Source organism: Giraffa tippelskirchi, chromosome 4 (genome assembly GCF_054371585.1).
Source record: "Giraffa tippelskirchi isolate mGirTip1 chromosome 4, T2T-mGirTip1v1.2.pri, whole genome shotgun sequence".
In the NCBI taxonomy this organism is placed as follows: Eukaryota; Metazoa; Chordata; class Mammalia; order Artiodactyla; family Giraffidae; genus Giraffa; species Giraffa tippelskirchi.
The window spans coordinates 203,905,129-203,919,938 of NC_137278.1; positions in this window are offsets into that span (position 1 = coordinate 203,905,129).

The window sequence follows — 14,810 nt, forward strand, 5'->3', positions numbered from 1 at the left end:
CAAGGCCATGTCCCTTAGGGATTGGTTCAGAGTCCTGGAAAGCCCTTGTTTCCTCCCCTCCAGTGAAGATGTCAGTGCCTGGCGGGGGGACTAAGTGGAACGACACGGGCAATTGATCCCAACAAGCTTAAGACGTCCCGGTTCCGGGAGCAGGGTGTGCTGACAGGAGCGACAGCTGCCCGGGCTGCTGGTGGGAGTCCTGCTGGAGCAGCTGGGAGCCCTCGACCTGTCGTTGGGGCAGGGGGGCGCCCGGTGGGGAAGGACAGAGCTGGGCTTGTTGGGGGAGCAGGCTCCCTCCTGGAGGGGCTGGCGGTCCCCGTGGGTGCTGCCCTGAGAGGGGCCCAAAGGACTCCAGGGGTGGAGGGGGCAGTGGACGGGTGCCTGAGGAGGCCCAGATGGCTGATTTATGAGGTCAGATTAAGAAGATGGATGGCCTGTCCCTGGGCCAAGAAATGAGTCCTGTTGCAAACCTCTGAAGGGCACGGACCAAACGTGGAGGAGGAGAAGACTGAGAAGGAGTCGTTCAGGAGAGTAATGAGGAGTAATGGGCTGAAACTGAGCCGATTTCAGGAAAGAGATCTTGGCTGTGACATCTGCTCGGGCTGGAAGCTGGCTCTGGGAGGAAGAGGATTCTGGGGCAGCTACTGGACCGGGCTCAGGAGGCACAGGGGGAGAGGCCCGGGGCCCTGCGGAGGCCCTCCTCCACCATCTCACCCTGAGCCGGTGAGACCCGGCATTCTCCATCTCACCCTGAGCCGGTGAGACCCGGCATTCTCCCCGACCCCTGCCAGCAGGGGAAGGTCACAGCTCTAGGGCTGCCTGAGGTCCAGAGGGGCGGGGCCCCAAGGGATGACAGCTGACAGAGAGCTGGGTGCAGCCCAGCCCTCTGCTCTGCCTGCGGGGGGCCAAGCGGGCACCACCACCCACCCCTGGACAGGGGGCAGGGTCACACCGACTCACACACTGAGCAGACTCGTGTCAGAGCCCAGCTTTCTGTTCAGAGTCCCTGCAACCGATGGCGTGGGGGTTGGATGTGTGGGGACCTTGCCGTGTGGCCACATCCTCGGAAGCAGAGCACCTCCAGAGATCTCTGAGATGCCTCCAGGGCCTGGAGGAGCATCTGCAGCCTGGAGCTCACTCACAAGTCCCTGAGTGACTCAACTCCCAGGAGCAAGGCCGCCCCCCCTTCCACGTGGGGCCACGTGCCAGGGCGGCTCTCAGGCTGGGGGATGATGCCCATGACTCAGGAGCCAGCACAGTGCCCAGCCTGGGGTGGGAACAGGTTGTACCCTCAGGGAGCCCAGGAGGGGGCAGCAGGGCTGGGGTGTCATCAGGGGGGCCCCTCCCACACTCCCAGCCTCCAGCATGCCTCCTGTGGGACTAGCTTTCTCCTTTTGTAAATGAGAAGGTTGCTGTGAGGTCTCGCCCACTGCGTTCTGGGTTGTCCAGGGCGGATGGGGTTGACCCCTCATTTCCACCACTTGCAAGGCCGCGCGTCTCTTTCTGTCAGTAGTTGAGACCAGTTGCTTCACCAACCTCAGTTTCCCAGAAAAAGGAGTCAGGACCTGAAACCCACTCCACAGGGTCCAGGGAGCTGAAGGTCCAGCCTGGCCCTAGGTAGGTCCTTCTGCAGACCAGCATGGGCTGTTTTCCTGCTGAGGTCCCAGGGCTGTGAAACAGGGGTGTTCTCCTCATGTGACATGATTGATCCTCGTGGGCCTGGCACCCTGGCAGCAACTTGCTTTGACCTCTGTCTCCCTGCGCAGTCTGGTCTGGCCACCCTGGACCTGCCCAGGCAAGTTCCACCCACCCCCAGGCCTCACCCAGCCCCGCTGCCCTCCTCTCCCTATTCTGAACCTCCCCTTCCCCTCCTGATTCCCCTCTGGTCCTCCCCTCCTGGCTCTCCCACTTCCAGCTCTCCCCTCTCCCTTCAGACTTCCCTCCCCTCCCAGCCACCTCCCCCCCTACTTCCACCGCCCCCACTTCCAGCCTTCCACTCTGAAACAACCTTGCTGCAGTCTTTGCAACTCGCTTGCTGTCAGAAGGCAGCATGTGGAACATGAACTGTTCGTTTGTGGGATTTTTAGTCACCCATGAAGCTGAAGCTTGGTACTTGACAGACGAGGAGTAAGAAGAAGGGTGAGTGTCGGCTCTACCTCCTGAGGGGACCCCCCCACCCAGATCAGCGCTGGTTCCTGGGGGAGCCCGGCCTCCCCAGAGGGGAGCTGGGGTTCGAGTGCTGGGCTGTCGAGCTGACAGCACACTAAGCCACGCCCCTTCCCCATGTAGATTTGTATTCTGGGAAGACTTTGGGGGAAAGTAATAAAACATGAAGAAAAAAAAAACCAAACCCCAAGACATCCCAACAAGATTTCTCATCAGTTTGAAAGATGGACTAGGACCTAGGTTTATAATGAAGAGACTGGATTGTGTCCTGATTAAGCTGTCTGGCGCTTGCCAGTGGCGCTACAGCTCCATCCTGACCTTCACAGAGGTCTCCAAACAATGAGGCTCACTCCCAAAGAGACACTGCCCAGTTTTAGGTGGATTTAAAGCTCCCCATCCCTTTACCTGTCAAAGAGCAGGCCTCCAGCCCTCCCAGCCTCCCCTGGGAGAACAGAGGGGATGGTGCTGGTGGAGGAGCTGTGTCTTCTCTTTCTGGACCACAGCATCCTCCCCACTGCCTGACGATCAAAATCCTGCCTGGATAACTGCGAGGATCCTCAGTGAGATCCGGGCAGGCTGCCTGGCCCTCAGCCCACCCTCACTCAGCACCCCTTCCTCTCCTGCTCTTGCAGCGCCCCACCTGGTCATCTGGTGAGAGGGGCTCGCTGCCCTGCCTTGCCAAGCAGGATGTTGCTTCCTTTCAGCTGGAGCAGGAAGCCATCCCTCCAGCTCCAGTCCTGGGGCTCAGGCTCACCCAGCAGTTCTAATTGGAGGAGGGGAGTGACTGTGCATGAATCCTGTGGATCTGGACTATGTTAAACCAGGAGTCATTTCTCAGCTAAGGGGCATCTTCTCCCTGGAGAAAGGTCTTAAAGTGTCTAATGAACAAACACAAAAGCAGCTCGGGGCACTCTACGTGCAGCTCTGGTGGTGACACCGGCTACATAAAAATGATAAGGGCCATTTATCTCTGTCTTTGGAACATGAAAGCAGACTCTTAGGCCTGAGACTATAATATGTGAATGGAATTGTTATTACCTGCAGCTGACCGCACCACCCTGCTTCTGGAGGCCAGGCCTCCGGGGCAGCCTGTAACCATCATTAGAGAAGGTTTTACACTCTCTTAAATTAGTGACCAGGTTTAATGGCCTCTCCCGCCCTTGGGCTCTGAGTGTAGTGGCCTCCCTATTGCTCCCGCCCTGGACCACCTCATTGCCATTCTTCCACCACCTGCGGGCTGAAGCTCACCTTGGTTCTGGAACCTGCTCAGGCCCAGAGCTGGAGGAAACAGCTTCAAGCCCTGAGAACTTTGCGTCCTAAGTGTTTCTGGGGTCCTTCTTCCGTTGCCATGACCTCTGTGCTGAATCACCTTGCCAGCTGTCCCCAGGACCCCACGGGGTCTCCTGACTCACCTGCCACACTGATCACAGGATCTACGTGAAGCATGAATGAATCTGACTGCATCAGCCCCTCAGCTTTGATGCCATCCCAGTGCTTTTCCACAAGGCTCTCTTGACCTGATGTCACCTGCCCTCTGCCCACTCTTCCAGCCTTCTCTCTGTCCCCTGTCTTAACACTCCATGCTAGCGGACTTCTCTGGTGGTCCAGTGGTTAACAATCCATCTGCCGAGGCAGGCGACAGGGGTTCGATCCCTGGTCCAGGAAGATTCCACATGCAGCGGGGCAATGAAGCCCACGTGTCACAACTACTGAAGCCAGAGCGCCCTAGAGCCTGTGCTCTGCAATAAGAGAAGCCACTGCAATGAGAAGCACTGCAGAGTAACTAGAAAGGAGCCTCCACTCGCCACAACTAGAGAAAGCCTGTGCACAGCAATGAAGACCCAGCACAGCCAAAAATAAATAAAAAACAAACCTGTGCTAGCTACAGCACCCCACCCAGCTCATGTTGCATGACCCCCTCCATCTTTGCTTATGCTAGTCCCTCAGCCTGGATGCTCCCCTCTCCAAGTCCCTGCACTTTGCTGGACTACTGGTTTTATAAGTGTCTGAGTTATTTCCTTTTCCAGGAAGTCCTCCTGGAGCTGCAAACCCCTACCCTCTCTCAGTGTGCTGTGTCATGACCGTGCCCATTGGGAGTGTCCCATCTCCCCAGGAATGCTAGCTCTGCCTATGAGGCTACCTGACCCTGTCACTCCCTGGGTCCCTGCTGCAGATAGAAACTGACTTCGCCTGGATGGAGCCCCCAGGCCAGCATGAGACCACTGCCCACAATGACTGAGGCCAGATGCCAGCACATCTGGGACCCTAAGGGAGGAGGCCCAGAGCCCTGTGCCCTCAGCTCCTGGGACCTCCCCTGCCACCTCCCTCCTTGGAGACCAGCTGGCCCTGAGGAAGGGCAGGAGCAGTGCTGGGCTCTCCGTTCGAGGGGAAGGAAGTCTAGAGCCCACCCTTCAGACAGTATCCTTTTCTCCCAGGTCTCACTCGGTTATAGCTGCTTTCAGCCAGCACCTTCTTGTCCCTGGGAGAGGGCTGCTTGGGTCTCAGAGCCTCGGTCCCCTCAGTCACCCACCCCAGAGTCATTTCATTTTGCTTTCATCACATGCTCTCATCAGGGAGGCCAGGGGAGGGCCCGTGTGGCGCCAGGATGTGGATCCATCTGGAAACCTCTCATGTCCTTCAGCATAGAGGCTCCAGACTCTCAGAGCCCACGAGGAGGCGATGACAAGGACCAGATGGGGTCCCCGCGGACAAGGGTCACATGTACTTCGAATGCTCCCGTCTTCCCTGGAAGCGTCCCTGCGCTTGTCATGGTGGGGAGGGGGGCGGGCAGGGTTGTGACATGTCACATGGGGAGGAAAATTCCTCATTTTCTGACTTACATAAGCCCCGGCCACATGGTGCCCCTGTTCCAACAATTCAGGGTCTCAGAGGGACAGTAAACCCCATGTGTTCCCAAGTAAGGCTGGTCTTGTCACCTCCTCCTTCTCTTTGGGGACCTGCAAAGGACTTGAGCACAGCAGTGGAGGCACCCACAGCCCCAGGACTCTCAGGAGCCCAGGAACCCTCGGGGCCACCCCAGGGCAGGATCGTGCTGTACAAACTGGTGCTTTTGAACAAGAGCATTTGCTTGGTTATCTGCATTCCTTCCATCTCAGAAATGTTACTCCTGCCACACGGGGGATTCAGGGCACGCACCTAGGTCAGAGGGTCTGATGGGAGCGCAGAGGAAACTTGGTCCGAGTGGAGGGAAGGTTGGATCGGAGCAGGTGTGCAAAGTCCCTGTAGTCGGATGATGAACACGGACTTGCAGTGAAGATCTGAGTGGAAACTGTGAACCTGTCAGTCATTTCTTGGCCAGACACAGACTATCCTAGCCTGATGTCCTGATTTCAAAGGGGCACGTGCTGCCTCACAGGGTCGAGGCAGATGCCCTTGGAAGTGGCTGTCATCCCTCGCTGGGTGCTGAAGATGCAGAACCAGAAGCTGGGTCTCCACCCCAGGGGCCCACAGAGGAGGGAAGCACCTCTAGGCTTGTTGTGTTAGAAGGAATAACCCTCTTCAGAACCAGTTTAAATAATGTGAGTTTGCTGTCAGGACCCAGGGGGATCTCCCAGGACTTACTGCAGGGAGGGGGCACCTCTCCCGGCCTCTCGAGGCCCCCCGCCCCTCTCTGTGTGCAGGCTCCATTCTCTACGCGGCAGGCAGAGTGGGTTCTGCCCTCCAGAAGGGCAGGGGCAGGCAGAGAGCAGGGAGGGGTCCCAGGAGATGAGGAGATTTTAACAAGGCCACCAGCTTCCGAAGGCTGACTGACCTTGGCCTTGTGGCAACCCCAGCACCCAGCAGAAGGTCAGCTGGAGAAGCGAATGAACAAATGAATGAGTTAATGAATGCCTCTCAAACATGAGCAGGCCTGGCTGTGAGGCCTGCACTGGAGTTCGTGGGCAGGGGGAGGTGGGCAAGCTGAGTAGGACTAGCACAGGACACTTGACAGGCTGGCGGCTGACCCCTGGGGAGCGGAGTCAGGATGAAACGTCCACAGAGACCTTGACTTTCAACCAAGCAATTCCACTTTTGTGGAATTACTGGCATAAATATACAAAGATATTTACTGCAGCCGTGGAAGCCGCTGAAATGACCCTCAAAATGGGGTTCAAACACTGTACACCACGGAACATTCATACCATGGAATTCCAGGAGCCGTTAGCGAGAACCACGGCACAGACGAGCAAGCGGAGCCATTTGTCCAGGCCACACACCAGCAGGGTCACTGGCCTGATACTAAAGGGCTGCAAGCGGCGTTGTGAGATGAAGGATAGCGTGTGGGATGGTGTAAGAAGAAGCAGAGGTGGGCGGGTGGGCGGTATCAGAAATGTTTGTGGGAAGAGGCTGGGAAACAGACGAGGATGTTTCACTAGCTATAAACCCTTTTGCTTTTTTCCATGTTTGTTCCTGTCTCAGTTTGAAATGCAGTTATTATAGATGGAAAATAACAACAAACAAACTTATTTAGCATCTTTCTGGCAAGAAGGAGCAGGTTGCTTGCAAATAATGTGATGAATCTTTAAAAATATCACCCTCAAACATAGAGGCAGGGTGACTTTGGTCTGGATTGGGGCCCAGGCTGGTTCTGGGTGAGGGGGTGTTGGTTCCCTGAGGGCATTCAGGAGGGAGTGACCAGCAGCTGACAGCCGCACTGGGCTCAGGGCTAGGGGCTGAAGGAGGGTGGGAGATGGGCCAGCTTGTGATCAGCCAGGCAGGGTCCAGGCCACGATGCTGCAGCCGGGCCTGGGGAGCAGAGGCTAGGAAAGAGCAGCAGAAATAACTGCACTCAGACAAGACATGTGTGACGATGACAACTGCCGCTGTGTGCCTGGCGTGGTGCTGAGCCCCGCCTCTGAGCACCTCAGTGGCTCCTCTGAAGGTCACGGGCCGCGAGCACTCACAGTGTCCCCAAGGCACAGACAAGCAAGTGGAGCCATCTGTCCAGGCCACACACCAGCAGGGAGAAGAGGGTCATTGGACTGTCTGGTCCCAGCCTCCAGAGAGTCGAGGGTCCGGGTGCACAGTGGACACCAGGGCGAGAGGGCACCTTGACCGGCCCTGGGCTTGGCGGTTTAGGATCCCAGAGCCAGCAGCCCAGGTCTGGGAGGCTGGGACCGAGAGCTTGCATTTGCCACCTCCCTGGCCCCAGAGAGTCCTCAGGGGCTGCAGGTACCTGTACCCCCCAACTGCCCTCTGTGATGAGCAGCACAGAACTTGTACGGTTGAGCCTTTATGCCGGCTCTGGTTAGGGATGGTAACCGTGACCCCAAGATCCCCAGGCTTGATGGGCAGGGTCTATGTCCTGCTCAGTCTTGGGGCCTGAGTCCTAAGGCAATGCTTTGTCTGCACGTGACCTGGCAGGTGGAGGCTTTGCAGAAAAGATTCGCTGTTTCCTCTACAGGTGTTTTCACTAGGCAGAGGCTCAGGGCATTATGAACTTGACCCCTAGGGGCCCTTGAGAAAGAAGGGGTCCAAGGGAAGCAGGGGAGGGGGCTGGGGAGAAGGCCCAGCTGTTGTCTCCTAGGGCCACACCCCACCCACTCCACCCAGGGCCGCTCGGTGGCTGCCTGTGTCTCCCTACAGGTCCACGGACACTGCAGGGCTGGGCGTAGGAGCTTCTCCTAGCTGGGCATTGGCTGGGGAGCAGGGTCAGGGTAGAAGCTGGAGGAGTTTGGTGAGTTATGATTTCTAATAAAAGTCACTGCAGAGCAGGATCAGCATGAGAATGTTTTATTTATTCTTCTAGATTTTAGAGGGAGCGTTTCCTGCACAAACAGGCCCCACCCCCCCTTCCCCCGCCCCCTCGGCCTCCCGCTCCCCCAACTGCTGGGAGCCTAGGGCTTTGTTAAGCAGCAGTATTTAGTATTCACCTATCCGGGCTTCCTGCCCGTGGGGTCACAAAGAGTTGGATACAACTGAAGCAACTAAGACACACACACACACACACACACACATCAGAGCTTCCCAGGTAGCACTAGTGGTAAAGAAGCCACCTGCAAATGCAGAAGACGTAAGAGACGAGGGTTCAATCCCTGGGTCAGGAAGATCCCCTGGAGGAGGGCATGGCAGCCCATTCCGGTATTCTTGCCTGGAGAACCCCATGGACAGAGGTGCCTGGTGGGCTATAATCCGTAGAGTCAAAAAGAGTGGGACACGACTGAAGTGACTTAGCACACAGGCACATATTTGGGGGCAGGGATGGGCTTGGTTGGATTTAACATACTCAACTAATATTTCTTGAGCATCTGCAGTGTTTCCATACATCCTAAAAGTCTGCCTGGTTTCACTCGCATCACTTCTGGTCATCCCAGTAAGAGGCCTGTGAATTCTTCATCCCCGTTTTACAGATAAGACAATGGAGGCTCAGAGAGCCTGGAAGCTTGCTGAAGGTCTATGCAGGCAGAGGCCCGGCAGGATGCTTGGCACATATCTGAGCCTCACCTGACTCTGCTGGGTCTCCAATTCCTCCCAAGGTTTGACTTCCTTCTCTCCTGAGTCCTCAGGGGCTGACTCAGACAAAACTGCAGCCCCAAATTCTATGGGCCGGATCCTCCACCCCAGGCTTCCCTCCACTCCCAACACCCAGGCAGGTCCAGACCTCCACTGAACACCCCAGGCCTGCCTACCCCAGAGCATCCCAGGTCCTGGTTGGGAGAAATAGACTTAGATCCCGAGTTTGGGACATCCTTGTTGGGTGAGCCTGGGCAATGCGTTCCAGAAAACCAGAACTCAGGAGGTGATCTTTCTTGAATCTGAGCTTTCAGGAAGGTCTGAGCTCCTCGGAGATGGGGGCTGAGATGACCCAGGAGCTAGCAAGGAGGAGGACACACCCCCACAGACACGCACTTGCTTTCTTTATTTTTTATCTGCAAGGCATGTAATATGCAAAGTGCACACAGCTCAGACACCAAAGAGACCAAACCAGTCAATCCTAAAGGAAATAAACTCTGAATATTCATTGGAAGCACTGATGCTGAAACTCGAATACTTTGGCCACCTGATGCAAAGAGCCAACTCATTGGAAAAGACCCTGATGCTGGGAAAGATGGAGGGCAGGAGGAGAAGGGGACGACAGAAGATGAGATGGTTGGATGGCATCACTGACTCAATGGACATGAGTTTGAGCAAACTCTGAGATGGCTGAGGATAGGGAAGCCTGGTGTGCTGCAGCTCACGGGGTCACAAAGATTCAAACATGACTTAGGAACTGAACAACAACAGCTTGGTTTGCTTTTCCGTATATGTACCCCTGTGTAATGGTCATCTACATCAAGATATAGAAGAGGCCCCTGGTCCCTTCGCACTCAGTCCTAACTCCTCTGCCCACTGACGTAATCGGTATTCTGACCTCTTTTATTCTATACCAGTTTTGCCCATTCTTGAACTTCGTATAAATGGAATCATACAAGTAGTCTTTTGCTTCTGACTTCTTCCATTTAACATGATATCTGTGAGATGCATCCATGCTGTTTTGTGTCATGTATTAAATGCTCTTCTCTCTTTCTCTCTGAGGTGTATCCATTGTACAAGTGTGACTCGGTTTACCCATTCTCCTCCCAGTGGACATTGGCCCATTTCTACTCTTTATTTATGAATGTGGCTTTATTACAACTGTGGCAGTTAAAACATTTTTGCCCTTGCCTTTGCCTTTGCCCTTGTCTTTTCTCTTTTCACCAAGAGGTGGAATTTCTGGATCACAGGGTAGGCATGTTAAAAAACCAAAAAACCAGTTAATAAATGCTAATAAATGTTTAACCACCAGCTCTTTGGGGAGGAAAAAAAAAAGCCTTGCTGTGTAGTGCTGGACAGTTTTCATGGCATAAATAATTTCACTATGGCTGATTTCAAGCTACCCACGTGAAGTCACCGTATCTAGACTTGAAAAGAGAGGCACGTGATGGGGCCTTGGTGCCCCTAGGAGCCAGCTCAGGATCACCACCAGGGGTGCCCTTTTCCTCTGGAAATTGTTCAAGCAGAACAGGGCCTCTGAACCCAGATACTGGGCTGCTGTGTGTCCATTTATTCTCCCTGAAGAGTCACGTTTGCTTTTCTGCTGTCCCCCAAGTTCAGTCTGTGGGTTCAAGGGCAGTGCCCACCTCTCAGCAGAGCATTAAAGGGGGCGCCTGTTCACCTGGCTGGCAGTAGGGATCAATGAACTGTGGAGAGCTGCCCACCCTACAAGCATCCCTTTGCTGCCAACTTTGGAGGATGTAGGTCTTATTATTAAGGAAAGTGGTCAGTGCCTTACAGAAACTGAGGCTCACCGACTCGATGGACGTGGGTTTGAGCAAGCTCCGAGAATTGGTAATGGACAGGGATGCCTGGTGTGCTGCAGTCCGTGGGGTCGCAAAGAGTCAGACACGACTGAGCGACTGAACTGAACTGAAGCTCAGTGGCACCTCTCAAGCTGGGGCCTGGGAAGAAAAGACCTGATGTCAGAGGACTGAGCCTCTAGTGACATTTCAGGCTCCTCTACAGGCTGGTCAGGGGTGGGTAATGGCCCCACGGCCCTCATGACACCCCAAAGCTCCCTTGGAAGGCTGGGCTAGCCAGTCAGGCCTTTCTGCCTCCTTTGAAGCCTCCGATCCCCCACTGTGTAGTTGCGGGTGGCATCTTACAGGCGTAGCCAGCCAGCCCCCACTGCGCTGGGTGCGGGAGGCTTTTCAGTCATGATGCGCGGTGGCTATTAACAGACATGCTGCTCTGAGGGCCTGAAGCCTCCAAGGACACATCTGCTCCTCAGAAGGCTCTCTGATGTGACAATCTTCCGTCCCTGCACCCTGTTTGCCCTGGGGGAGGGGGTAGTGTTCCCATTCCTTCCCCACAGCTCCCCTGTGCCTGTCCATCAGGCGCCAGCTGGCCCCTGACTGCCCCCCAACCCCCCACCCCTACCTCGCAACAGACATCTCCCGGCTCCCCACTGCCCGCAAGATCAAGGAACCTCCCGGGTTTCTTGTCTTCAGGTTCTTACAGACGGTGCACCCGCTAATTCCCAGAACATCTCCTGTCACTCACCACCCAGCCCTTCTCTGTGGATGTTCTGCTCACTTTGCAGAGCCTGTGCCCTTTGTGGAGCGGGGACCCCCGTCTCCTACCTGGTGGGCTCAGCCCTGAAGGCCTAGCTCCCCACTCTCTGAGAGAATTTGCCTCTGACCCAGCACCGCACATCAGCCTCCAGAACACTTCATTGTATGGTGATGGAGTGGAGGCTGTCTGCCCTCAAGGTCACAGACAAGGTCATCTTCCTCTTGGGGCCTTGGGGCTTAGCCTTGAGCCCAGCACTTAGCAGTGGCACTCAGGAAGTGTCCCCGCTTTATTGAAAATGAGTGAAGAAATATCTCAGCGCTAAGGACAGCTGCCAATACTTCCTGGCCTGAAGGTGATCCAGAGAGGGTGCAGAGGGTGGGGTGGGGGGTAGAGGGAGATGGGGAGGTGGAGGGGTCAGGGGGGAGGAGTGGGGGGGGGTGAGACCTTTGGCGTCCTGTCTCTGAGGAGGGTCTCCAGGCCCTGCCGTGGTGGCAGCCTTGGAAGGAGCCCCCGGCTGAGCTTTGTCATGGGTCCCCCACCCTGAAGCTGCGCTTGCAGAGTGGTCTCACCTTCATTTCTTCAGCCTGGCAGAGGAGGAGCCAAGGATGAGGCAGGAGAACGTGGACTTTGGGGCTACACTTACCCACATTGCTTCCTGCCTGTGCGACCGACTGTCTCCATCCAGGGGCAGATGCTCCGGCCGTGGGTTGTTGTCAGACATGGGACGGAAGGCCCCCGCAGAGGACCTGAGGCCCCACGGGCTCGGCCAACAGCAGCTGCTGTCACCTCCCCGGCTTCCCTGGCCCAGCCTTGTGTGGTTTTGCTCCAGCCTTGACCCGGTCTCACCTGCGTGGTTTTTAAAGGCAAATAAGAGGTTTCTTTCTGCTGTGTTCCCCCACAACCATCATGATCTTCTCCTATAAAAAGTGTAGAAGTTAGACTCGGTGGGTCACAGCTGGGGTACTGGGATTGGAGTGGGGTTTTTCTTTTCCTTCTTCTTTCTCAAAGGTTTTTTTGAGATGAGACTCTGTTTCCACCCCGACCTTTTCTGAATCCCTGCTTGAACATCTCGTTCGTAGGTACATGTGAGGAGTGAAATAAAATGGGAAAGTGAACATCAGCCAAACAAGGAATAAGTTCTGCTTCTAACCTTTGAGACCAGGGTGTTGTGGGTGGAGGTGGGAGGGAGCCGTGGGTCCAAGGTCCTGGCATCCACTCGTGAATGTGGCCTGGAGGAGTGCCTGAGCTTCTCTGAGACTTAGTTCCTCACATCTGAGATGGACTAATCACATCTATCTCCAAACACAGCTAGGGGATCAAATGAAATAAGGCGTGGAGACAACATTTTCCACATTGAGATAAAGGGTTTAACTACTAACCATCAAGGATCTTTTACCATTTAAAAAATGTGTGGTTTATCCATAAATGGAATATTATTCAGCCTTTAAAAGGGAGGAGATTCTGACACTTGCTACAATGTGAATGAACCTTGAAGACAGTCTGCTAAGTGAAATACGCCAGTCATAAAAAGACAAATCTTTTATGATTCCACTCATACGTGGTACCTGGAGGAGGCAAGTTCATAGAGACAGAAAGTAGAAGAGTGGGTGTTGGGGGCTGGGGGCAGGGAGGATGGGGAATTAGTGTTTGATGGGCACAGAGTTTCAGTTTGGAAAGCTGAAAAAGTTCAGGAGATGGATGGTGGTGGTAGCTAAACAACCATGTGAACGTACTTACCACCTCTGAACTCGACCCTTAAAAACAGCTAACATGCTAAATTTTATGTTATGTGTATTCTATCACCAAAAAAAAGGTGTGACAGCCACTTGGGGAATGGAAATGAAGGGATGGAAACACACACCTCATTTCCAGAAAACAAAGGATATGTGTGTGCGATTTGCTTTATATAGAAGACAAGTAAAATAAAGGGAAACAAGAGAAAACTTTAAAAAGGAAGCTTGCCAGTCCACGAAACTGAGGTTTTTGTAGCCTCTGGGGCAGTGTCCTTCAACATTGGAGAAAGACTGATATTGCTTGTAACATTTTGAAAGGTCAAAACCAAGTGAAACGCCAGCCTACTGCCTAAACGCATGATAATAGCAAATTTAAAAATTAATTACAGGGTCCTTCCTGCCGACACTTGGTGCCGCTCAGAGGTGCCACTGTTCTCAGATGCCTTCCACTGCTTCTATTCTCTGGAGCAGCTCAGCTCTGCCTCACGCCATTGTTCCCAGACAACGATATGTTTTGAAATGAAAACTGCTCTAGTTGGACACAAAGGAGACAGCTTCTGGATTCTGAGCCCAGACGGGAATAAAAACTCTACTCACTGAGGGCGGAAGGGGCAGCCATTCGAGGAGGGCATCTGGGGAGACCTGAGTTAACTTCAGACTCCCCGAGCTGCATGAGGCCCTGCAAGATACACATGGGGGGAGTGGGGAGGGTGCAGGGTTGCTGAGCACCCATTACAGCCAAGCGCTCCATGCGATGCTGTCTGATCAAGTTCTCCCCACTGTCCTGCCTCCATCTTTTCTGTTTCCCAGATGAGCAAAGCAGCACCCACGGAGACTAAGCTTGCCCAAGGTCATCTGTTCTACCACTCAGGCTGGATTCAATCCTTGCCCTCCCTGACGGCCAAGAAGGAGCAGGAGACCGAGGATCCATCACCAACTGGTAGCTAGGAGGCCTTAGGGAAGCATGTCTTCATTTGCTTATTTTGGAGATGGGGCTAATTTCTGCTCCAGTCAGTATTGAAACCAAGCAGGACCCTGGGCACAGAAGCTTTTCTTTCACCCCATTTCTTGTTCGGTAGGGAATAGCCTTCCGACTCCGTGATCTTCCCTGAGTTCCAAAGGGCAGATTTGAACAACTACTAATCAGGGAAGGGAGGGGATCCGGAGACAAGGGAGGAACAGCCAGGAAACAGTGCTGCAGCCTTGGGGTACTGTCCTGGTTCTGCCTCAAGGGATACACATAAAAATATCTTGGAGTTCTTTACAGAAGTAAAACCCCCAACAGATGGAAGGTGCTAGGATTCTTCATTCCAGAGAAGATCCTGAAAGGTGTGCAGGCCCTGCACACACCCTCATCCTGGTCAGCAGCCCCACACTCAGCATTTTGAGAGGCAGGAGCCTGCTGGGTCCCTCTTTTCCTGGCAAAGCAATAACGCTATCCTTTTCTACTTCACCCAAACTCTGAGCTTCAATTCAGCACCAGTACACAGAGGCTAAGTTTTCAGCATCAGTTTAGTGAGATACTGCGAGGTTACATCCATCTGTACCAACCCAAGGCTTGCTGGGTGGGGACTCTGCCGTGTTGCTGCGAGGCAGGGAACAGGTGACTCAGAACATAAAGGCTTTAGCCACGTTTTAAGTGACACAGCCACACCTAACCTCCAGGGGGGTGGGAGGTGCAGTTTTGCCCCACAGCAGGGAGAACAGGACCAGGCATATCTGATTCCACAGTGTTCCCCCCACCACTTACTTTCTAGGTTATTGTCAGGATGGAGAGAGGAAGTGTATGAGATGTACTTTGTTAAACATCAAATTCTCTGCAGATGTAAATTCCTCATGTGAAATACAAATGTAAGCTACTAATGTATTATTATTGTTGTC